Below are 21,877 nucleotides of genomic sequence, written 5' to 3' on the forward strand. Positions count from 1 at the left end.
CGGGAAACTCCTACTTCACCGGCCGACCCCCGTGCCCAGAAGACAGTGGGCCCTTCCCCAGGTCAGCGCGGGAGTAAGTCACGGCGACTCCCCTCGCCTCCCCGCTGGGACCGGCCGAGGCCGGGGGTCTGCCCCACCCGTGTCGGGGGAGCGCCTCCCGCCGCCTTGGGGCCAGCGGCCTGTACCTCACCCTCGGTCCGTTTCCCTGGGGCAAGAGTACGGGGCGGGTGCAGATGCTCGACGTGCTCGTGTGGTGTGGGTGTCGTGTCGTGTGCCCCCCCCAGGTGAGAAGTCACGCCGTCTGCTGGTTTCCACAACAAAAACAGTTTCAGTTGGAGTTTCGGTTGGTTGGGTTTTTTCCGCTTCTGGAGCCATGTACGACTTTTTTTTTTTTTTTTTTTTTCTCCTTTTGTGAATTAATAAATTTCTGAAGGTTTAGGTAAGAGCTGCCATTTTACCCTTGTTTGAGAAGAGCTGAGCTGCACCCCCTCCCATCCCCCAGGTACCTGCAGCAGCAGGTGTCTGCAGCAGAGCTGGGAGTACTCCTGCCAGCACTGCGCCCTACCCAGAGTTGCTGCTCAGTGCCCCTGTCCTGGAAGTTCAAAGCATAGTTCGCAGTATGCATAGCAATTGCTTCTTCCAAAATTATGGATGTGCTATGCAAGGTGAAAGTAGTTGGGGTTTTATATAAAGGGCTTGATGTCTGATTCAAGTTTAAGATCTACCAGCAGTTTTCTCAGAGGATGAGGAAATACAGAGAGTTAACACAATCACATTTGTACTAACCGAGTAACTACAGCTTTCTTGTATTTGCATTTATATAGAGGTTCACAGTTGTTAGAACTTGAGGCCTGATATATCTGAGTCTGGGGATGCGTATCAGTTATACAAAAGATTACTGTTTCTTCAGCTGACATGAAAATCCAATATTTAGGGACTTGCACTCATTGTAGAAGTCTTGATCCAGGTTTCTCGATTTACTGGAGACTCTAAAAATACCTAGAAAACCTGATTGTTGCCACATGTACCTTTATATTAGATTATATAAATGCCTACTTGTTATCAGCGTCACTCATCAAAACCAGTACATGCCCAAACACAGGTTAGATCTTTATGCCCAGAATTAGGTTATTTTCATTCCTAGAGATACCTAACAGGAAGCTGGGTCCTTCTAGCTGATAAAAATTTTCTTTATATTGCTAGATAGAACCAACTGTAAAATACATTTATGTTAACCACGTGTATACACACAACATCCTGAGGATAAACCTAGGACACACTGAAATAAAAATGGGTTCTGGATTTTTTTCCCCCTCTTCACGTTGTAACAAAAGCATCCTATTTTTTCATGTAGCCAGGTGGTATAGCATATTTAAGAAGCATTTGCCATATTCCACTTGGAAATTTCTCTCTTAGAAATGACATACAAAATTGATGTATACAGCTTATCATACAGCTGATAAGTGCTTCTTGCTGCAAACTGCAGCAAAATACCTGCATGACATTATAAGCTATAATATGTATGATATTATTCACTTACCACTAACTTTAGTCTCAGCCTGCTTAATGCTGTCATTTCTTGAACAGTTAGATTTGACTCCAGAAGCTCCATCATTGGTTACCAAATACGAAATAAAGTATTACACACTTATTTGACCACTGAAATTCAATGAGTTTATGAAGTTACTCAGTGTTTTGTAGTTACCTGATAAGCATTTGTATCCAAACAATCTAATAGCATACTCCATATGAGGAATACTTTTACTCATACCATGAAGGGAATTCAATTCAAGCAGTGACACATTGTCAAATTCTTTTTAGGGACTTTATCTAAAGATGAAAGTTCATAATTACATTAATAAGTTATACAATTAGTTTCAGATGGGTACTCAACCTCATAAAGAAATAGCTTATTTTTATTTAAATGAGACTGAAGTGACATTAGCTAAATCAAGAGAAGTTGCTTTACTTTCAGGGTAAAAATGATTATACAAGTTCTTCTAACACCTGAATTTACGTAAGTGTAGTTCTCATTTAGAGAAGCTCCTAGAATAGTAACTCATACCTGAATCAAGCAAGTGCAAACAAGCATACAAAGTTATCCTGTAGCCCGAGAGATAAGAATTCATTCACTGAATTTGCTATAATCCGGTATTACAGTAAGGACACTATTAGATTTAACAGGTCAGTAAAGCTTAAATATCAAGTTTCAAAGGTATATATACCAGGTTGATTTCCTAGCCCAGTCTTACTTCTAGAAATGCAAGTTCTACAGATACATTCAAACCTACTTGTTAAGGGGACAGTATGGCAGCCATGCTACACAAAAGGTAATGACATGGAAGAACCCAGAGCGGTCACTCCCCACAGTAAGCACGCATCAACATCAGCTGCTTGGGTCCCAGGCTGGTTCTGAGGCAGAAAAGAGTATGTAACAGAGCATTAGTGGGAAAGGTGACTATTCCATTTTAATGTGTAGCTACATACAGACATGATTTTACAACATAATGGAGATATTTTTATAACTTCTGTAATTGTTGCTGTTACTGGGTGACTTTAAGCTTTATTTCACACTTTCTCTGCATCATTAAACTAGCGTTAGCTTGTTCTTTCACACAGTATTTATGTTGTACCTTCATGTTTATTTAGTAAGTGACAAGAAAAAAAGGAGCAGTAAGGAGCTTTTAAACAGAAGAATAACTTTCAGCTTCAGCATTTGCAACCAGCATTGCAATAGAATGTATTGCTATTTCTTACCTATCTCTCATAAAGTGTGTCTACTATGAAAGCTGAGTGAATGTTTATGCAAGCAGTGAGTGAGAAATCTCTATAGGTAAAAGTTTAAACTTTTTTTTTTCTTTTAATTGAAAAGTGATCAGGACAGCATTCCAAATCCAGAGTACCCTACCACTGGTAAAAGCAAAGCAGACTGTTTTAAAACAGAGGGCTTAAATGAAGGATTTGTAGCACCTATTTTTTTTCCCTGCTAGCAGCTGCTATAGAAAAGTGGCATTTCTCATATAGCACAGAAATCATGACCAGATCACCTTCCTTCTGTCTCTTGCATAGTCTAGAAGCAGAACAATACAGCTGGACAACTAGCCATCACCTAGCTCATTACTTACCCAAACTGTGCAACCCCATGTACATACAGCCACCTCAGTTCATTTTAGCAGAACTCAATAACTAATCAAGTTAAAAAAACCAAAACCAAAACCAAACCAAAAATCCCACAACCAAAAAGCCTTTAAAGAGCAAAGGAAATTGTTCACCTAACAATTAATGACCCTCCTCATTATCAAAGGCCAAAGAAAGCCTTTTAAACTACCTCACTCCAAGCCATACACTCAGAAAAAACAAATTAAACCTAGAGATACACATAAAGTATTTTCATTAGTTTGCTTCTTCATAGAATAGTTATCCCTTAAACCATTAAGTACAGTACAACCAACCTCCATATACTTCTTTAACCCTAGCCATAGTCATATTTATCCTCATTCCCTTCCCACCCACCTCCACACTTTTTTACCTGTGAAAGTATTTTGAGGTGCTACCTATTAGCAGCATTCACAGTCACAAATTTGTAATCACACATACATCAATGTGAGGAGAAAGTCGCAGACAATACTATTGACCTGCCCCATTGTCCAGTAATGCTAACAATCTCTGACAGCAAAGGAGAGAGTTAACATGGAAAAAGTAGTTTTCTCAAGATATTCATAGATTTTACAAGAGTTCTAGAAAGCGTAAGAGTAAATAGGGCTTTGGGCCTGCTTTCCTGAGAAGGAAACACAGGTTTCATCATGCAGGTACCTTGCTAATGAAATCACTTTATGCAGTATGTCAAAGTCATTAAAGAACAAATAGTTAAAGAGAACTAAATAGAAACCTAACTGTGAGATTCACGTTTTCTCTCTTGGTTATTTATGCAATAAGCACTGGCACTATTGCTATCTGCTAATTGCTTTTGAATTTCAAGAAGCTAGACTGCTGAATATTCTTCCTTAATCATTGCTGGAAAATGCAAAGACTCATAGTGGTTTTGTATTAATGCTAAGGAATAGTCCTTACTGTCAGTCTGGGCGCTAAGGGAACTTGCCCTGCTCCTGGATGCTCATGTCAATAGTAAAACATGGCAGTGATTTCAGTTTAAGTCGTAGGCCAGTATATTCTCTTACATGCCTATCGTTTCTCTGTGTGGTATCTTCATCTCTATGTGAAGTGTGTAAACATAATACATCAGCAGTATATTCTGCCTGGGGCAGCTATACCCACCCATTTAATCTCCTCTGTAATTGCCTGAAACTGGTTCCCTGTTCAGTTCTGTGTCTGGCAGTTTGATAGCCAGGAAAAGTCTGTCTTCAGTGTGTAGCACGTAAACACAGATGCAGTGTTTATGCAAAGCAGCATGATATAACGCAATAGATCTAATGCTTGTCTTTCTCTTTTAAAAAAATGGCTATGTAATACTTTTAAAGCACATAATCGTCAATATTCAAATATTTTCTTTTAAAAACTTTTTCTGAAGTTGGTAGGAGTGAGAAGGTAGATCAGAAGAAATATACAATGCTAGGTATAGTATAATGAGAGTAATGTAATTCACCTTTCCTATTTGCATTGAAAACTTTGACAGACCTAAAGAAAATAGTATACATTCACCTCTTTAAGAACTTAGATGGCTAGCACTTGGATTTGCAGTTAAAATACTGTTTCTTAGTGACTGCTAGAGTGCCCAGTATACACAGTCTTCCAATGGTCTTTGTTTGCAAAGAGAGATTGGTTTATATTGTGCTAGCTTTCAGTGAGATGACTGAATTACATTCTTTGTATCTAGTAATGCATGAAGATAGACATCTTTGAAAAAAAAAAAAAGATCTGGCAGGTAGTTATGACATTCAAAAAGTATAGATAAAAAAGTAACCATCCATCACAATATATTTCCCAGAGCCACAGATCTCTGTATCAAGCACAGTACTTGTCACTTACTGGTATCTGCTGTACTTTGCCTTATCCTGTCTACTTCTGAGCTAAATACTGAACTTGGGTGGAATATAAACATGTGTAAAGTAGCAGTCAGGTCTTCTCAACCTTTAAATGATGTTTTCATAGCTCTGTATGCTTACAAATTGCTAGGGTTAAATTTACTTAGCAGAAGTCTCATTTACAGAAATTGGTACGGACAGACACAGGTAAGTTTTTGTTTTCAATAAGTAGTGGGAAACTTATACACTTGTAGCAGGAAACAATCTGCTGGTAGAAAGTCCCCAGATGAGGAGCACGTCAGGCCATGGGAGAGCAGTGTGCAGAGCACCACTCTGCTCCAGCAGCTCCCGAAGAGTGAGTCCCGATCTGCTATAACCTATACATCACTTCCTTATTTCTTCTCTGTCTCAGGGGCTGAACGCGTCACAGCTGATAAGACATTCTGGTCCCTGCGTGATTCACTCTCCATCCTGATTCCTGGATTAACCCTTGATATCTCAAGTAAACAAAAACCAGTGAGCCACTGGCCATCTATGCAAACCGCCTGCCAGTGCCAGTTTTTGCACATCAGGTGTACTGTGTGAAGTGTTGTTAAAATAAAGGTGTATCTGCATAAGGAAAATGTACCAATTTAACTTAAATTTAAAATCAATTTCAATTGTAGTGAAGCACTGTATGAACGCTATTTCAATTTGACAGCGGCAGGTTAGCTTCAATTTAAACTGATTCTAATCTTCGGAGACTAATCTGATACAAAGCAGCATCCACATAGTCATTTGTATCAATTAGAAAACGATTTAAGGTAAACAGGGGCAAACTTCCCGTATAACTGGCACCTATCAGTTTGAATTTCCTATCTATCTGATTCAGTCTTGGCAATGAATAAATTGCCAATGAATAAAACCAGACAAAATAAATGGAATTCTGGAGTCTGTAGACAGTCCAGTGCTTGCAGGACAAGACTGCTCGCCACTCCGTTAGCCATACCAGCGCAAGGTTAAAGAACAGGAAGAGTGACCTGAAGGATGGATGTGTCTGAGGAGACGCGCAGTTGTCAGCATGCAGATGAGATCCTTGGCAATTCTCTTTAGCTTTATTTCCTCTGTGCAGGAATTACCAGCAGGCTGTGGATCAGCAGTCTCATTATTGCAAAGTCATGAATGTTCCTTCTCTCTTCATCTGTTCTTAGCGTGGATATATCACAGGTGCAATGTACCACAGCATTTCTTTGCAGCACAGCAAACCTGACTGTCAAAGAACAGAAGCAAAGGTGAGGAAAAGCATTTTTACAAAATGGGTCCTGAAGAAAGATTTTCTTGTTGCTTCTCGTAAATCTAGTCAAAAAGGTTGTCATTTAGAAGTTTTTAGGCAACTATGATTTTTTTTCAGGAAGCACACTGAAAAAAAAATCATTTTCTCTCCCAAATACCAAAATACCCATTTTACCCCACTGACCCAGCTTAATATTGCATTTTAGAAGCCATATTAAATTCACATTTTAGGACCTGTGATTTATTTGTAGCTGTCTGTAATAACATATCATATTGTACAGAGATGAAAATACAGCATTGTGTATACTGTGCATATACAGTCACTTTACTAGCAACACTGCCTTTAGAAAAGGAAGCAAGTTCTTCTCTACTCCTTCTGCCATCATTTTGCGTGGAACCACTGACGTTGATGTGCTGGCTATAAGCTGACATCTCTGCCAAGATTCCTGTTTCCTCACCTCACCCCACTTGATAAGCAGATTCCTTCAGGAATATCACATTTACGCAGGTGGTGGCTGGGAGATCAAAGCATCTGAAGGGCAGGCTGAAGCACGTTTCTGGCACTGAAGTGATCGAGGAGCACACTGAAACAGAGTTTTTAGGTTCTTGCAGAAGAAAAAAGAAAGAAAGTCCCTGTTACATTTTTATTCCCCATTAAATTTTCCATGCCATTTTATTTGCTTTGTAATCAGTTTGAGCTCACAATATATTTGATATGAGGGTTAAATAAAGGACATCTTATAAGGCTGGCTGAGGACTGGCATGGCCACGTCTGTCTTACTGGTTCCTATAGCACTTTCTTGTTTGCAGATCTGGCAGTGCACCCCAACAGCAGGCCAACTGGACCAAGAAAAGTGTCTCTTCCATGCACCATCCTCATCTCCTCAGTCCCTTCCTTGGTTTCCGTGCAGGTCAGTGGGTCCCTCGGCACATCCATCAGAATGCCATTCTGGGCAAAGATCAGACAGGCAGGGGTGTGGGAAGTGCCGCTTCACCAGTGGGAGGACTGTGGGGACCAGTGTTCTCCACAGGGAAAAGCAATGAGATGAGTCAGGTTTGCTGAGTACTCATATGGTATTATGCATTGATAGGACACGTGGAAATGGAATGAAGCTGCATCAGGGGAAGTTCAGATTGGACGTTAGGAAAAGGTTCTTCACTGAGAGAGTGGTTTGTCACTGGAACAGGCTCCCCAGGAAAGTGGTCACGGCACCAAGATTGTCAGAGTTCATGGAGCATCTGGATGATGCTCTTAGTCATACTGTTTTAGTGTCAGGTAGTCCTGTGAGGAGCAGGGAGTTGGACTTAGTGATCCTTATGGATCCCTTCCAACTCGAGGTACTCTGCAATTCTATGATTCTGTGGTATTACAGTAATAAATAGTGTCCATTAGGCTGAAGGCTAAGAAAAAGAGAAATATGAAATGTAATGGCATAAGACAGCATAATAGCAAGGCTGCCCTCTAAAATGCCCAGAAGGAATGACAAGGAAGCAGCGTGCTTTAGCAAGATCATAGCCAAGAAAGAGGCTGTGACTAGTTGCATCTTAAATATACCCCAGCTCTAAATTTAGCCTGATTCTTTCATATCTCCAGCCCCAAGTGGGTTCCCTCACTCTTTTCCCAGCATCACGAATTCCAAAGTCTCCTGGTAGCCAGTCACTTCTGTATTTTAGGTTTTCTGTGACACTTTCTGCCTGAAGAGATGAGACATTTCAAAAAGATGCATTTATAAGATGAGAGACACAGAGGGAGAAAGGTCATTCAGGGCCTGAGAATGAATTAGTAAGTTCCAAGCTTCAGCTAGCTTATATCAAGCACGTTTTTTCTCCTTTTCTTCAAATGTCATTTACTTAAGCCTAAATGTCTACACAAACAGCTAGTTTAGCACCTAAGCTAATTATACCAGCTGAGGCTCTGGACAAGTAACATTCCAAGTGATTCCCAGACTACTTACTTTCACTGCAGCTTACTTAAATAGCCAAAACTATTTTGAGAGCACTGAGTACTTATTTCCGCTACTGTATTTATGTCAAAAGTTTTAAAAATTCTAAATATATCTTCAGTCTCCCAAGAGACTTAGGTTTTAAAAGCAAAATATAGCAGAAAGCAAGTAACTTCTGACATGTTCTGACATGAAAAGCAAATAGCAGAACTAAATCTTATATCTTTTTTTCACCTCAGGTATTTAATACTCTGTCATGGACAGTATGAAAACTTGAGGTTACTCTGTCATGCGTAACTTGATGGCCTAATTCTCCACAACTTTACTTGTTGCAGAGTCCTGAATTAAAGCAGGATTTAATACTGACCATGAAGTGTCCCTTGATTCAGATTTTCAAGTGGCAATGATTAAGCTTCCTGAGGTATTGATATGCAGCCTTCACAATGTCGTGAACCGTATTATTGAACCACAGGATAAACATCTGAAGCTGCGTATGCCTACCCATCTGTTCCAGGGATGGGAAAGAAGTACCTACAGATTTGTTTAGCAAAAGGCAAAGGAAACAAGTGCTTTCAAATTTGCAACTTAAAAAGATGAAATAGTGAATTTACTAGTTAGGAGAATTCACCCACTGCAGTTGCTGTATTTTGGACAACTGGCAGATTCTCTACATTGTCTAATGTTCAAGGAGTTTCCGAAGACTGATAGAGACTTACGCCAAAACCTGATGTTTTTCAAGAGAAGAAAAACAAGTCAAGTCACATTTCTTTGTGCTTTTGTAGAAGAAAAATATTTACTGCCTTTGCATCTGAAGACAAGTCCAGTCTCATTTTAAGCTGTTACTCTAAGCTTTGAAGTTACTTTCTCAGGGGGATATATTTCACATCAAGTGAATATATATATAACTGAAATTTTATCGGTGGGAAGTGTTGGGGGTTTTAATTATTGTGCTGTTTTTAGCCATGGCAAAGTCTGTTTCAGTGTTCAATGTGCATTCTGAAGTACAGGAAGAACTCGCTGTACTTCTGTCCCTGCCAGCTCTTGAAGCAGTATAGACAACTAGCTGAGTCATCTTCCAAAAAAGAGAAAATGCAGTCACCAGTTAGATGCTACTAACCAAATTCAATAGATGTTCCCCCAAAAGTCTGCAGCTGAGAAAGGAGAGAGAAGGAAACTACTGGTAGAGACTTATAGTTTCTCAGAGTCAAAAGATAGGATGAAAGGCCAGTAAGTTTCATGAAGATTATCCACTCCACTAACTTTCTTTCTATTTAGAGAGATCTGGAAAATTTATATTTTGTGTTAGAATTTGCCCAAGGAGCCATGTGAACTAATTCACGCCTTTTTTTCAAATCCCTGCCTTATTGCTCTGATGAGTAAAAAGTGGTGGTTGTGATATGGTCTCTACAAATTATGTTTCCTTTTACTTAATACCATAGCATCATGAGCAGATAAAATGTTGACACGTTTGGACTCCTTTGCTAGATTGCTCCTGGAGCGTGTCCAAATGAGAGTGCTACAGGCCATAAAATCTTGCTTGTGTCCATGCTGTAGCTCCAAAGGATGGTACAAAACACTTTATTTATGAGTAGGTAACTTAGTGTACAGGTATCCAGAGAAAGGAGCTCTATCAATGTGTCTGGAAAGACTTTCCTCAGCCTTTCTTTTCCCACGCATGCACTGTGACCCCTCTCTACAGTGCCTTCCCTTCATGCAGCTCCTCAGCACCTACTCCAGTCTCAATGCATTAATATCTTCTAGCAAGCACACTGATATGATATATGTCGTAGCACATTGTCCTGGTTTCAGCTGAGAGTTAATTTTCTTCATAGTAGCTAGTATGGGGCTATATTTTGGATTTGTTCTGGAAACAGTGTTGATAATACAGAGATGTTTTTGTTATATAGGCATGTTTTTGTTGTTGTTGAGCAGTGTTTACACGGGGCCAAGGCCTTTTCCGCTTCTTGCATGGCCCTGCCAACGGGGTGGCTGGGAGTGCACAAGGAGTTGGGAGGGGACACAGCCGGGACAGCTGACCCCAACTGACCACAGGGATATTCCATACCATATGATGTCATGCTCAGTTTATAAGGGGCTTGGGGAAGAGGAAGGATGGGGGTCAGCAGTGTTCAGAGTGATGGCATTTGTGTTCCCAAGTAACTGTTACATGTGACGGAGCCCTGCTTTCCTGGGGATGGCTGAACACCTGCCTGCCCATGGGAAGTGGTGAATGAATTCCTTGTTTCGCTTTGCTTGTGTGCTCGGCTTTTGCTTTACCTATTAAACTGTCTGTATCTCAACCCACGAGTTTTCTCATTTTCACTCTTCTGATTCTCTCCCCCATCCTGACAGTGGGGAGTGAGCGAGCGGCTGCATGGTGCTCAGCTGCTGGCTGGGATAAAACCACGACACACATGATGGTGGGAAAGATGAAAAAGGAACAAAAGACTTCAAAAACCTCAAAGGAGGGAGCAGCATACTCACACCCAAACTACTCAAGCTCATTTCAAGGACCATGTCACCCTGTCAGATACCAGTCACACTCTCAGGTCAGCTGCTCTGACATAATAAGAATATAATGAAGTCCTTGCTGTCAAGACTTGGTTCACCATCTTTGGTGTTTCTGAAAGTATGTACTGCGTGATGACCAACAAGAGTTAATTTCCAGATGGTCTTGACTTACTGCTAAGTCAAGAAGCCTGGCTGATAAATGGGTGGGAGGAGATAATGCAGGACAGCTGGTGGCAGGAGACACAGTGTTGCCTGCTGACTCTCATCAGCACTTGGAGAAGAACTTGGAGATTGGGCTCTCTGGTGAAAGGTATCTCACTGCTTGCTCCCTGTTGTCATCTTTAGGGTTTCTGTGGTTAAGGCCATGGCTAGGGAAGGTCCCTATGGTATAAGTTTAGTGCCCCATCCACTGCTCTGTAGCAATGCTAGTGATTTTCTCTGCCACCCAGCCCAGAGTTTGTCACTGGCACTTTTCCTTCTTTTTCCCTGCTCTCATGCTCCCTCAGAGGCTGCACAAATTGCCGTCTGCTGTGGCTCTCCTGAAAGACTTCATCTGAAGTACCCTGAGCAGCTATTTTTGTCCTTAGTCTCATTACAGCCTTTTTCTCCTTCCATGAGCACTACCTCCACGTTTGTGTATACCTGACTGGGACGTCTACACATCCATAAACTCAGGAATGAACAACTAAGGTCTACTTTGGGACAGCCAGGGTCTTATAAAAATCTCCTCTAGAAAGAGACTCCTGTTAGAGCATTTCAGTCTGAGCAGGACTTTCTGCACATGTGGCTCAATACAAAGTGAGCTGTGGGATTTTTTAAGAACAATGTCTTATGCTCGCAGTGGAGCTGGGTGTGAGGATGCAGTGACCACATTACAGTGCCTTGTGAGATTTATAATGGTGAATTTGAGCCCTTTCTGGAGAAGGAGACTATACTTTCAGAACATATCTAGGGGTTTCTAGAAGCACTGTGAGGACTAGGTGACCATCAAGTTTGCCCTGCAGATAATAAATGGATAATAAAATATAATAAAGAAAAACTCTATGATTTTCCCAAATTGTTTTCCAGAAGTTAGATATTTAGTCCTGAAGCCATCATAAGGGGACTTTTAGAGAGCTGTATTCATCATTAGATTAACCACCACAACTCTCCTGTCTAACATAGTTTCTTGATTTTGATAATACCCTTGGAGTAAGAAGGAAAAGTTCTGAAAGAAGCTATTGCAAGAGAGTCTTCAAAGTAAACTTCTGTTTTCTGTTAACAGACATGTAGAATAGAAACAAAGGACATTTGTTTGTGTTTCATGCAAAACCTGAGGTTGCAAATTAATTGGATTCCTGGTTCTTCTGAGAGTGAGAGAAAGAAGGAAGAAAAAAGACAGGAAATTAGAAAATACCCCCAAATTAAAAAATCATTAAAAAATACTAAAACAAAAAAGTCAGTATTTTTTCTTCTACCCATAATAGTTGTTAATATTTGCCTCCACAACTCTGCTTGAGAGAATTTGTCCTTATGTGAGAAATAGCTATGCTAATAATTGATAGTACTTGTTACTTATAACACAAAAAAGCTTTCATAAAAAATATTTCCCCAGACACGGTAGTGTCTGATGATCAGATGACCAGGCATGTGAACGATGCAGGCATGGTCTTGTGAATATGCCCCCACCCTCCAATGTTGGGGTTCCTGAGCCCAGTCCTACTGTCTAAGCTTCGTTTGTCCTTGTCTCAGCTTCGGCTTGTAAAGGCAGAATATCATTGGTAAATATATGAAGGTTCTTTTTGGGCTGGGGGTTGGGGAAATTTGGTGGTATATTGCCGTCATTCCTTTTCTATCTCTGATAAGCAGTGATAGAAGGGTGTTGACATTTAAAGCATTATCAATGGGTAGCTAAGTTGGTTCTCACTGAGAAGGATGCAGGAAATCATTCCTCAGAACAGTTTTAGTTAAGGTTCTGAAAGTGCAAGCAGATGCCACTACATCTGTTACATCCTCTTCTCGTGTTTGAGCGCATCTCTCCAACCATGTTATCTGGAGATTTCAGTCTGAGGAAAACAACAACAAACACAGATATTTCCCCTTCCAAGCCTTTAGGATCTGGGAAAAAAAGAAGAAATAACATTTAAAAGATGCCAATATACCTTACAGCTTACTTGCCAAATCCAAACTGCGCATATGTTAACTATTAGTATTTACACAGGTGATGCAGGAGAAACTTATTTTAATACATTTTGGGTAAATGGCTGAAAATGTATGTGCTGACAACAATGTGGCTGAGACACCTAGGAATCTAAGGAAAAAGCTGTTCTCCTACATGAGAAACATAAGGGACAAAATGCATTACATGGTTTATATGCCCAGTTTCACAAAGAGAATAGCAAATAAAACAAGCAGTAAATGACTACATAGGAAGCAGCATTTCTTCATAATACTGCTTGCAATTATGCGATAGTTATAGGTCATTCATAACAAAAAATGTTATGTGTGCTTTGTTATTTATTTTGTAGAAGTAAATCAACCATTTTTTACATGTATATTTATTTAGCATGTTGAATTCATTTTCCTGGCTTTGAAATATTTCTATATATCTGTTAATAGCGTTGTTCTTCTCATCATCACATGCTTAGAACATACAGAAGTAGGGCGAATGTAATTTAAAGTAATATTTAAGTTGTGTTGCTGATGTTGATTTATTAAGGCAATAATTTTCAATGGCTGCACAAGTTCTCTTTTTCCTTTTGTAGCATTGATACTACAGTAAATCCCAATGGAATAAATTCTGTGTTGCAGCCAATGGAATAAAATCAGCACAGTGTTTACAGACAGTTACTTAAGTGCCAAATATCAGAGAATCTGTTATAAAAGTGCCCAAGAAGCTCTGTTAGGAGTCAGGAGGATAGGCACATGATAAAGGAGAGCCTGGGGAAGGGAACACTTATTTACACACTGAGCAATACCTCCCTGTTTAATTCCTTTAAAGCAAGGTATGAACACCAAGAAAGCAAGCAATTAAATCTAAAGAAAGGGAAATTGGACTACAGAGACAAGAATGGGCAAGCACAGGGCTTCTCCTTGTACTCGCTCTTTCAGGTTCGGGAAATCCTGACTTGCCTTCTGCAGAGCCACAACAAAAAACTTGAACAATGTTGCTTTTCTCTCCTCCAGACCCTTCATGTGTCTATAATTTAGGTGGCTGGGAAGACCTGGAAGAGTGTCTGAGGACGAGGAGAGAAGCCTTTACTTCGTACAGGTGCAGCTCCAAAGACAGGTCACCCCTACCAAAGGCTGCGGCCACCACCTCCTCCTCCTTCTCCTCACGGCCTCAGGACATGCTGATTGTCTTGAGCTGCCACTGGACTCCTCCACAAGCTGATTCAAATCACTTAGCAGAAAAGCAAGCTTGCAAAGGCAGTGGGGAATTTTGTGTTGGATTTGTGAATTGAATTCACTCATAGGACACTCCTGTATCTGAACTGACATGAAAGATGGGGTCACACCATGTGCCCACGAATGGGGAGAGGAGCACGGTCAGGTGGCACGAGAAGAGAGTAATGGAGGAGATCAGGAGATAGAAGAGGAGAGGAGAAAGGGAGAGGTTGTGAGACCTAGTGACAAGTTAGTGTGCTAACTACTAAACAGGTCAGCATGGGTAAGAAGACCATCAGGATCATCAGGAATGGGACTTTACTGCCTTCCCTTATCAATGTCTCCAGTATCCCAGGTGCTCCCTCACCTTTACTAATTTCAGGAATGGTCACACACCTGTATATCTGTCTTGCATAGGAAAAGTTTTATGTCTCAGGATATGAGCCAGGTACCTACTTCAGTGATTTTTAGTGGTGTTAGAGCCTTCTCTGCCTGTCCACATGCAGTGAATTATAGGTTCCCAGCAAGGAGATAATACCCTGTGACACAGCTCACCACCAACCATGACCAGATTCTGCTGCAGAATCTGTTTCTAATTTCACCACTTCTAGGATGAAAGAAGAAATCACAAAGCTGAACTCTGTAAGGGAGCATTGTTGGGCAAACAATCAGGGGCAAGAAAAGCTTATATTTGCATTGCCATAAAAAATTTTCTCCCCTGTAAGCATTCTACCTGCTAAGCTATCATACAGACAGAGAAAGGCAGCTCCAGACATGCCTTAGAGACAGACCCCGTTCACAATACAATCTAATATTAATCTCCGTCCCAGCTACCTTATTTCCCTGACTCACAGTGAAGGAAGACTTACTCAAGGTTCTGGTTTTCAGAACCTTTTCTGAGCTTCTGAGCTGTGTTGTAGACACACCAGAACTGGCAGGGCAAGCCTTTTGTGTTTGCTATAGGATTAATGTCTGCAAAGTCTGCATCTGTAGCAGTGAACTCAACAGTTCGAGGGTGTGTTCGCAGACACTGCAGCTCAAGTGTCTGTGCTGTACGACTGCCAGTGGTTGCTGGTTTTGACCCAGACTGGTCATCAGTCTTCCAAACATAGGCCTTGGGCATGGGTCAGAAGTTGATATGGTTATGGACCATTTCCAATAGGCAGTTTGGATGAAGCTGTCCAGTTGTGCAGGGTAAGGTAATTTTATGTTATGAATGTGGGCTGTACTGTTCCAGTTGACTTCCATGTCACAGAGCTGTCCTGGGCTGCTTTAACTGACTAGCAGAGACACAGGAAAAAATGGAGTGTGTTTTGGGCTGCCTGTGTTAACGCGCAGTGTTTAGTACTAGTGCCTAATTTGGACTTAACCAAGCCTAAATAAAGGTTCCTCATGCATAAAGTCTATCCCTTTGCAGGTTTTGTTTCAGAAGAGTCACACGGAAAGTTTAGTATGTTGCTGCTTCATGCACTACGAGGGACATTTTTTAATTGACTTGACAACACAATTGAGCAAAAAGTTTCATGACAGTGGGGCACAAAGTGGTGTATTTTTGGGGATGTTTTTTGAAAGCCATTCAAACCAGAAAATATTAAAGCTGTCTCCGTTGTTTTTCATTAGGAAGAAGAAACATTATTTCATTATTTTTTATTCTCTTTGTTGTCCTTAGTGTCAATTCTGACTTTAAAGTCACCGTCTTCCATAAGACTCCGCTAATGATTTTTTTCCCTAGACCATGCAACCACTTCTTTAGACTGTACTTCTTTTTAATTGACTTGCTAAGCTTTCTTCCAAAAGCTTCTTTTCTTCTCCCTTTCTTTTGGAATTCAGAAGGCAATTTGGACTGATTTCAGTCTCTTATAGATTTTGGAAAGATTCCAGAGGCAAAGATAGGACTAAAACAAACTGGCAAAAATCGATTATTTTAAAGTTTTAGCTTTTAGTTTAGACAATTTTGACAATAATACTGAAAGGATGTTGGAAAATGTCACAGTCTGGTCAGGAAACTGCAGTATAATGTGTGGTGAATAAATAACACACCAAGTGACACTGATAAAGGAGTTCTGGGGAAAATGATACTCTCAAAAATGTTGTCAAATTATTATATCCCAATTTCTGCTCCCACTTACATCGAACTAAGTCTGCAGCAATTTCACTGACTTAACGTCAAGATTGTATTCTTTATTCCTGTACACAATCTTTTCACAAAAGTTGAGCCTCATTGGAGTTATTTCAGTGAGAAACAGAGAAAGCTCAAGCTTTTAGTGAAGGAAGGGACACCCGAAGCTGAGGGATCACTGCAACTGCATTTCACCCAAGCAGGGAGTGCATGGCACAGAGCGCTGGCACATCTCCCATCGCAGCAGCCAGCAGTGTGATACTAGGTACCGGAGGTCTGGGTGTCTGGGCTTCTTCCCCATGAGAACCGTAGGGAGGGAAGAAAGTGAGCTGAGGCATTTTGGCATCCCCTGATACCAATATATTTGCTAGTAAATGCATTTACTAGTGTTTTAAAAGATGTGAGTAATTCATCAGGTCAGACTGGGCACTTTACGTACATCTTACATGAAAAGGATTCAATTATGATCCTTAATCCTAAGGATTTGGTTGTAGTCCTTTAGATCACCACTTCTTCTACAACCTACATCATCACCGTTCTCTGCCAGTGTAACACCTTTCAGCTTCATGAGCTGATGTAGTTCGTGGAGCTGTGAATCAGGTGCAATGTTCTCCCATCACCCAGCTATTCCCTGGGACAAGCGGTACGTACAGACAGCCCCACGTCAGTCCTCCTGGGAAGGAGGCCAAGTTAAGGCCCTACAAAGATGATGATGTTCAAAGGCCATCTTATCCAGTAGTATTTGGGATAATTACAAAACATAAAATTACATTTTAACAGACTTTCTATGGAGGAAGCTGTGGTAGCGTTTCAGTCTACCTGCATGCTTACCGGGAGACGTGTCATTTCTTCTTACCTGTGACTTTGCTGTGAATTTCTTCAAGCACCACCTCCCAATCAAAGAAACAAACAAAACCCCAGTCCTCTAAGGGAATTTTGTATTCCTTAATGCATGAATATGCCAGAATACAGAGCTGGACATTTGTAAAGTCAGGAAAATAGAAATAAAATGGCTTGCATTAATCTCAGGTGAAATGTTGTTGACTGTCATGAGAAATGAGTTTGTCAAAGGCAAACCTTGAACCAACAGGATAAATTACTGATTATCTATAACTGGCCAATTCCATGGCAGAAATATGTTATTACTTTGTAATAAACCTAATTTGATCATATTTGAATCCTTTTCTTTCCATGCAAGCTGTGTATAAAATGCTCGGTGTGAGCTGATGAATTACTTTTGATCTTTTGCAGCACTAGTAAATGCAGCAGCTCTTTTTCTTTCTGTGTTTGGCCTCTAAAAGGTTCCCTATCACTACACACTTTCCTTTATTCTCAGAAGATGAAACAAGTATTTGATTCACGCTGGCTGAGGCAGCAATCCTAGCCTAACATTTTTCCCCATATAGGCTAACCCTGCATTGATGTTACTAAGTAACAAAAAAACTCCAATAGCATAAAGTGCAGACAGCAAAAAATGGTAAAGGCAACACTGCCTCCCTGCCTTTTGAGGAGGGCAGTGGGTGCTGTTTTCTTGCCTTTGTCTCCTCGTTGTTCACAAGCTCCGAGTTTGTCGCCTGTTGTCTTTTCATGGAGCACCAGCTTGGCAGAGTCCAAATGCCACACACCGCTATTTTCGCCAGCAGGAGAACTCCTGGGTCTCTGAATGGATGTCCAGAAAAATTAGTTTTTATCATCTTTTGGTTCAGCTGGCTCTGAGGTGGAGGCCTGCTGCAATTGTTTGAGCAGTTTGCAATGAAGAGGGTATAAGGAATAAATGTTCAGTGTTGCCCTTGGGAATGTAAGTAATGCATCTGCCTGTTAAATGGCTCCAAGTTTAATTCAAAGAGTGAAATGATCCGCCCAACAGTATGCACCTTATCCTCAGAACTTAAAATACATAGTCCCTTAGGTTGTTCAGGTTATGCATTTGCTTTTGCTTATTGTTCGCTCTTGACTCTCCAAGGATTGTTCACCATCCAAATGAACTCCTGAAGTAGGTGTAATAGAATATTTCCTTTTCTCTTCCTGGTAAGTGGTTTGGACAGCTTATGCATAGATTAGCCTTCCAGCACCATTGGGATTCTGCTTGAGATGGCTGAGTTCAGCTCCACAGGGCTAAGGGAGCCTGTTGGATTATTTCGGGTGACTTCAGCGTTCACATGGCTGCTTGGTTAGCTCAAGCATCACCAATACTTCCCTACTTGGTTTATGGCTTGGCATTCTGATAGGGCCATGAGGCAAATCCTTGACTCATCCTAAGCTGATACAGCCCCTTTGATTTTAGGAGAATAATGGTAAAAAGTGACAAACTGTCCAATACTTACCCTACATTCAGGCTGCCTGTGTAGCTCCAAATTGCATTTTCTCAGTCTATCAATATTCCAGTCTAATGGATTTGAAAGAACTAAGCACGATTCTAGTGCTAAGCATGATTTTTCAAGGATTGTTTTTTTCTTTGGTTTTTTTTTTTTTTTTTGGTTGGTTGGTTGGTTTTTTGGTTGTTGTTGGGTTTTTTGTTTGTTTTGTTTTTGTTTTTGTTTTTGTTTTTGTTTTAAATTAATGGCTGTTTGGATGTAAAGTGTTACAATTACATCTCTGCAGCTTCTTGCTGGAACAGGCACAATTAATAGGTTTGCCAGACATTTAGACCTAGAAAAAAAATGCCATTCTGTATCCAAAATAAAACACTGTTACCAGTGGCAACCTCATTGGCTGTTTTAGCAGACAGACCAGGTGCTGGAGGAGCGGAGTGAGCAAATCACCCTCTCAACATGGGAGAGGGCTCTTCTTTGTCAGGACAATGTAGGAAGGATGCTCAAGCTATACTTGCTTTGTGTAAAATTGCAGAGCCACAGCTTCTAATGTGGGTTATTCTATAGTAAATTACTTTCAGAGCAAGCCAGAAGCAATCAGAACAAAGCAGGCTATAGCTGCTGTCACCTGCTTTCCACCTCCAATGAGAACTAAATTCACTAAAATGGACTGTAAGAAATAGCAGGGGTGGCTCTGCTTCTTTTCACCTATGTCTGAATAGCTGGCTTCACCCTTCTGCTGGGTTCAGGCAAATTAGCCTGTTGAGGGCAACCGCCATCTTCCCTTCAGCCTACTGGGAAAAACTTTAAATCCGTTTTGTTTAGAAGTAGTGAAAACTGCAGAGGCCATTCACTGCCAAAGCAGTTCTGTGGGAGCTAAAAGACTGGGAAATAGGCTAAAAAATTTTAAGAGGGAGGCATTGTCCAATGGAGCTCTTTTTGTCTCCAAAATGCCTCTGGCCTGAATTCAGAAGGAAATTCAGGATATCCTGAGTGCAGCCCTCTGGGTTCACCTGGATTCTAGCACAGGAGACAAAGCACACTGGATGGAGATGCATGTGTTCACCCCACATACACTAGTGCCACTGATCCACACGCACAACAGACTGCGAGCTGAGCCATGCAAAAGGAAGGGGCAGCAGCACTAGGCTGGAGGTCTGCATGTCCAGCAGGACCCTCTGAACTGGCCAGTAGCCAACACTAGAGGCTTTAGGTGTCAGGTACTGAACATCACTGGTTTGGGTTTGTGTGGGAAGGTTTTGGTAGGAGGGGGGCTACAGGGGTGGCTTCTGCGAGAAGCTGCTAGAAGCTTCCCGATGTCTGACAGAGCCAATGCCAGCCGGCTCCAAGACGGACCCGCTGCTGGCCAAGGCCAAGTGCATCAGCAGCAGTGGTAGGGCCTCTGTGATAACATATTTAAGAAGGAAAAAACCCCCAAAACTAGCAGCAGCTTTTGCAGCCAGAGTGAGAAGATGTGAGAAACTCTGCAGACACCAAGGTCAGTGTAGAAGGAGGGGCAGGAGGTGCTCCAGGCGCCGGAGCAGAGATCCCCCTGCAGCCTGTGGTGAAGACCATGGTGATGCAGCCCGTGGAGGATGATGGGGAGCAGAGATTCCACCTGCAGCCCTGGAGGACCCCATGTCGGAGGAGGTGTAGACACCTGAAGGAGGCTGTGGCCCGTGGGAAACCCACATTGGAACAAGTTCCTGGCAGAACCTGTGGCCCCGTGGAGAGAGGAGTCCACACCAGAGCAGGTTTGCTGGCAGGACTTGTGACCCTGTGGGGGACCCACGCTGGAGCAGTCTGCTCCTGAAGGTCTGCACCCCGTGGGAGAGACCCACGCTGGAGCAGTTTGTGAAGAACTGCAGCCCGTGGGAGAGACTCACATTAGAGAAGTTTATGGAGGACTGTCTCCTGTGAGAGGGACCCCATGCTGGAGTAGGGAAGAGTGTGAGGAGTCCTCCCCCTGAGGAGGAAGGAGCAGCAGAGACAACGTGTGATGAACTGACCACAACCCCCATTTCCGTCCCTCTGCTCTCTGGTGGGGAGGAGGGAGAGAAATTGGGAGTGAAGTTGAGCCTGGGGAGAAGGGAGGGGTGGGGGGAGGTGTTTTTAAGATTTGATTTTATTTCTCATTCCTCTACTCTGTTTTCTTGGTAATAAATTAGATGAATTTTTACTGAGTTGAGTCTGTTTTGCCCGTGATGGTAATTGGTGAGTGATCTCTCCCTGTCCTTATCTCAACCCACGAGCCTCTTGTTATATTTTCTCTCCCCTGTCCAGCTGAGAAAGGGGAGTGATAGAGCGGCTTTGGTGGGCACCTGGTCTCCAGCCAGGGTCAAGGCACCACAATCACCTGAAGCCAAGGAGAAACCAGACACTGCAGCTACAGCAAGGATCATGGGGTCAAAAGCAGGAACACCACAGCAATGAGCCCTGAGAAGTCAGTGTGTCACCACAGCCATCGCACGTCTGCCCAGCCCAGTCCAGGACGGACTTGGATTTTGCTACCAGCACAGACTGCAGTGAGGAGTTGTGCAATTCCTGCACCTGCTCCTCTCTCAACACCCCCCTTCACCCACCACAGACACGGTTATCCTGAGTAGCCTCAGGCCTTCAGGTACCTGACCCTGCTACGTGCACCCAGGCAGAATTTCTTGGCCATTACTGCCATTGCTCTTTCCATCCTTGTCCGCCTCTGGTCTGACATGTGAGCCAAAACGTAAGCACACTTCCTGCAGCAGATAATTTCATATCTTTTTTTTTCTTTTCTTTTTTTTTCTTCTTTCTTTTTTCTTTGCCACTGGAAAGAATGGCAAGGTTCTCTTCAACAGCATTTGGCATTATTGTTGCACTCTAAACTACCTACAATTGTCTATATTTATTGTCTGTATCTTTTCTCTGCTGTGTCTCAGAAACACATTCCTCGGAGGTCATAATTTACTCAAGACAATGATAAAATATTTTATTGTGTTTTATTTTAAAATTATAATGAAGAAATGGTGCCTCAGTCCGGAGGTGCTTGAAGTTCATAAACCATGGATTATTTAGTGCAGTAGTTGATGCAGGAAATTATTTACCTCTGAAGATTCCAGAATGGATGAAGAATTGTTTTCTGGGTTTATAGAAGATTGGCATCAATCAATGGGAAAGAGTCATTTCATTGACAAGCAATTACTTAGCAGGTCTTTGATGAAAAACCAAAAAGTTACAGAGAAAATATAACCTTCCCCCGAGAAAGCTTATTTGTATGAAAACATTTCAAACAAAATAAAGCAGATGGGACTGGCATAGGTAGGATGCTGAGCTAGAATCACCTGTCATGGGCATAGCCACTCTTGTCTGAGACACCTGACCATCAGTACTGAACAT

The sequence above is a fragment of the Balearica regulorum genome, chromosome 3 (assembly GCF_011004875.1).
Source record: "Balearica regulorum gibbericeps isolate bBalReg1 chromosome 3, bBalReg1.pri, whole genome shotgun sequence".
Lineage (NCBI taxonomy): Eukaryota > Metazoa > Chordata > Aves > Gruiformes > Gruidae > Balearica > Balearica regulorum.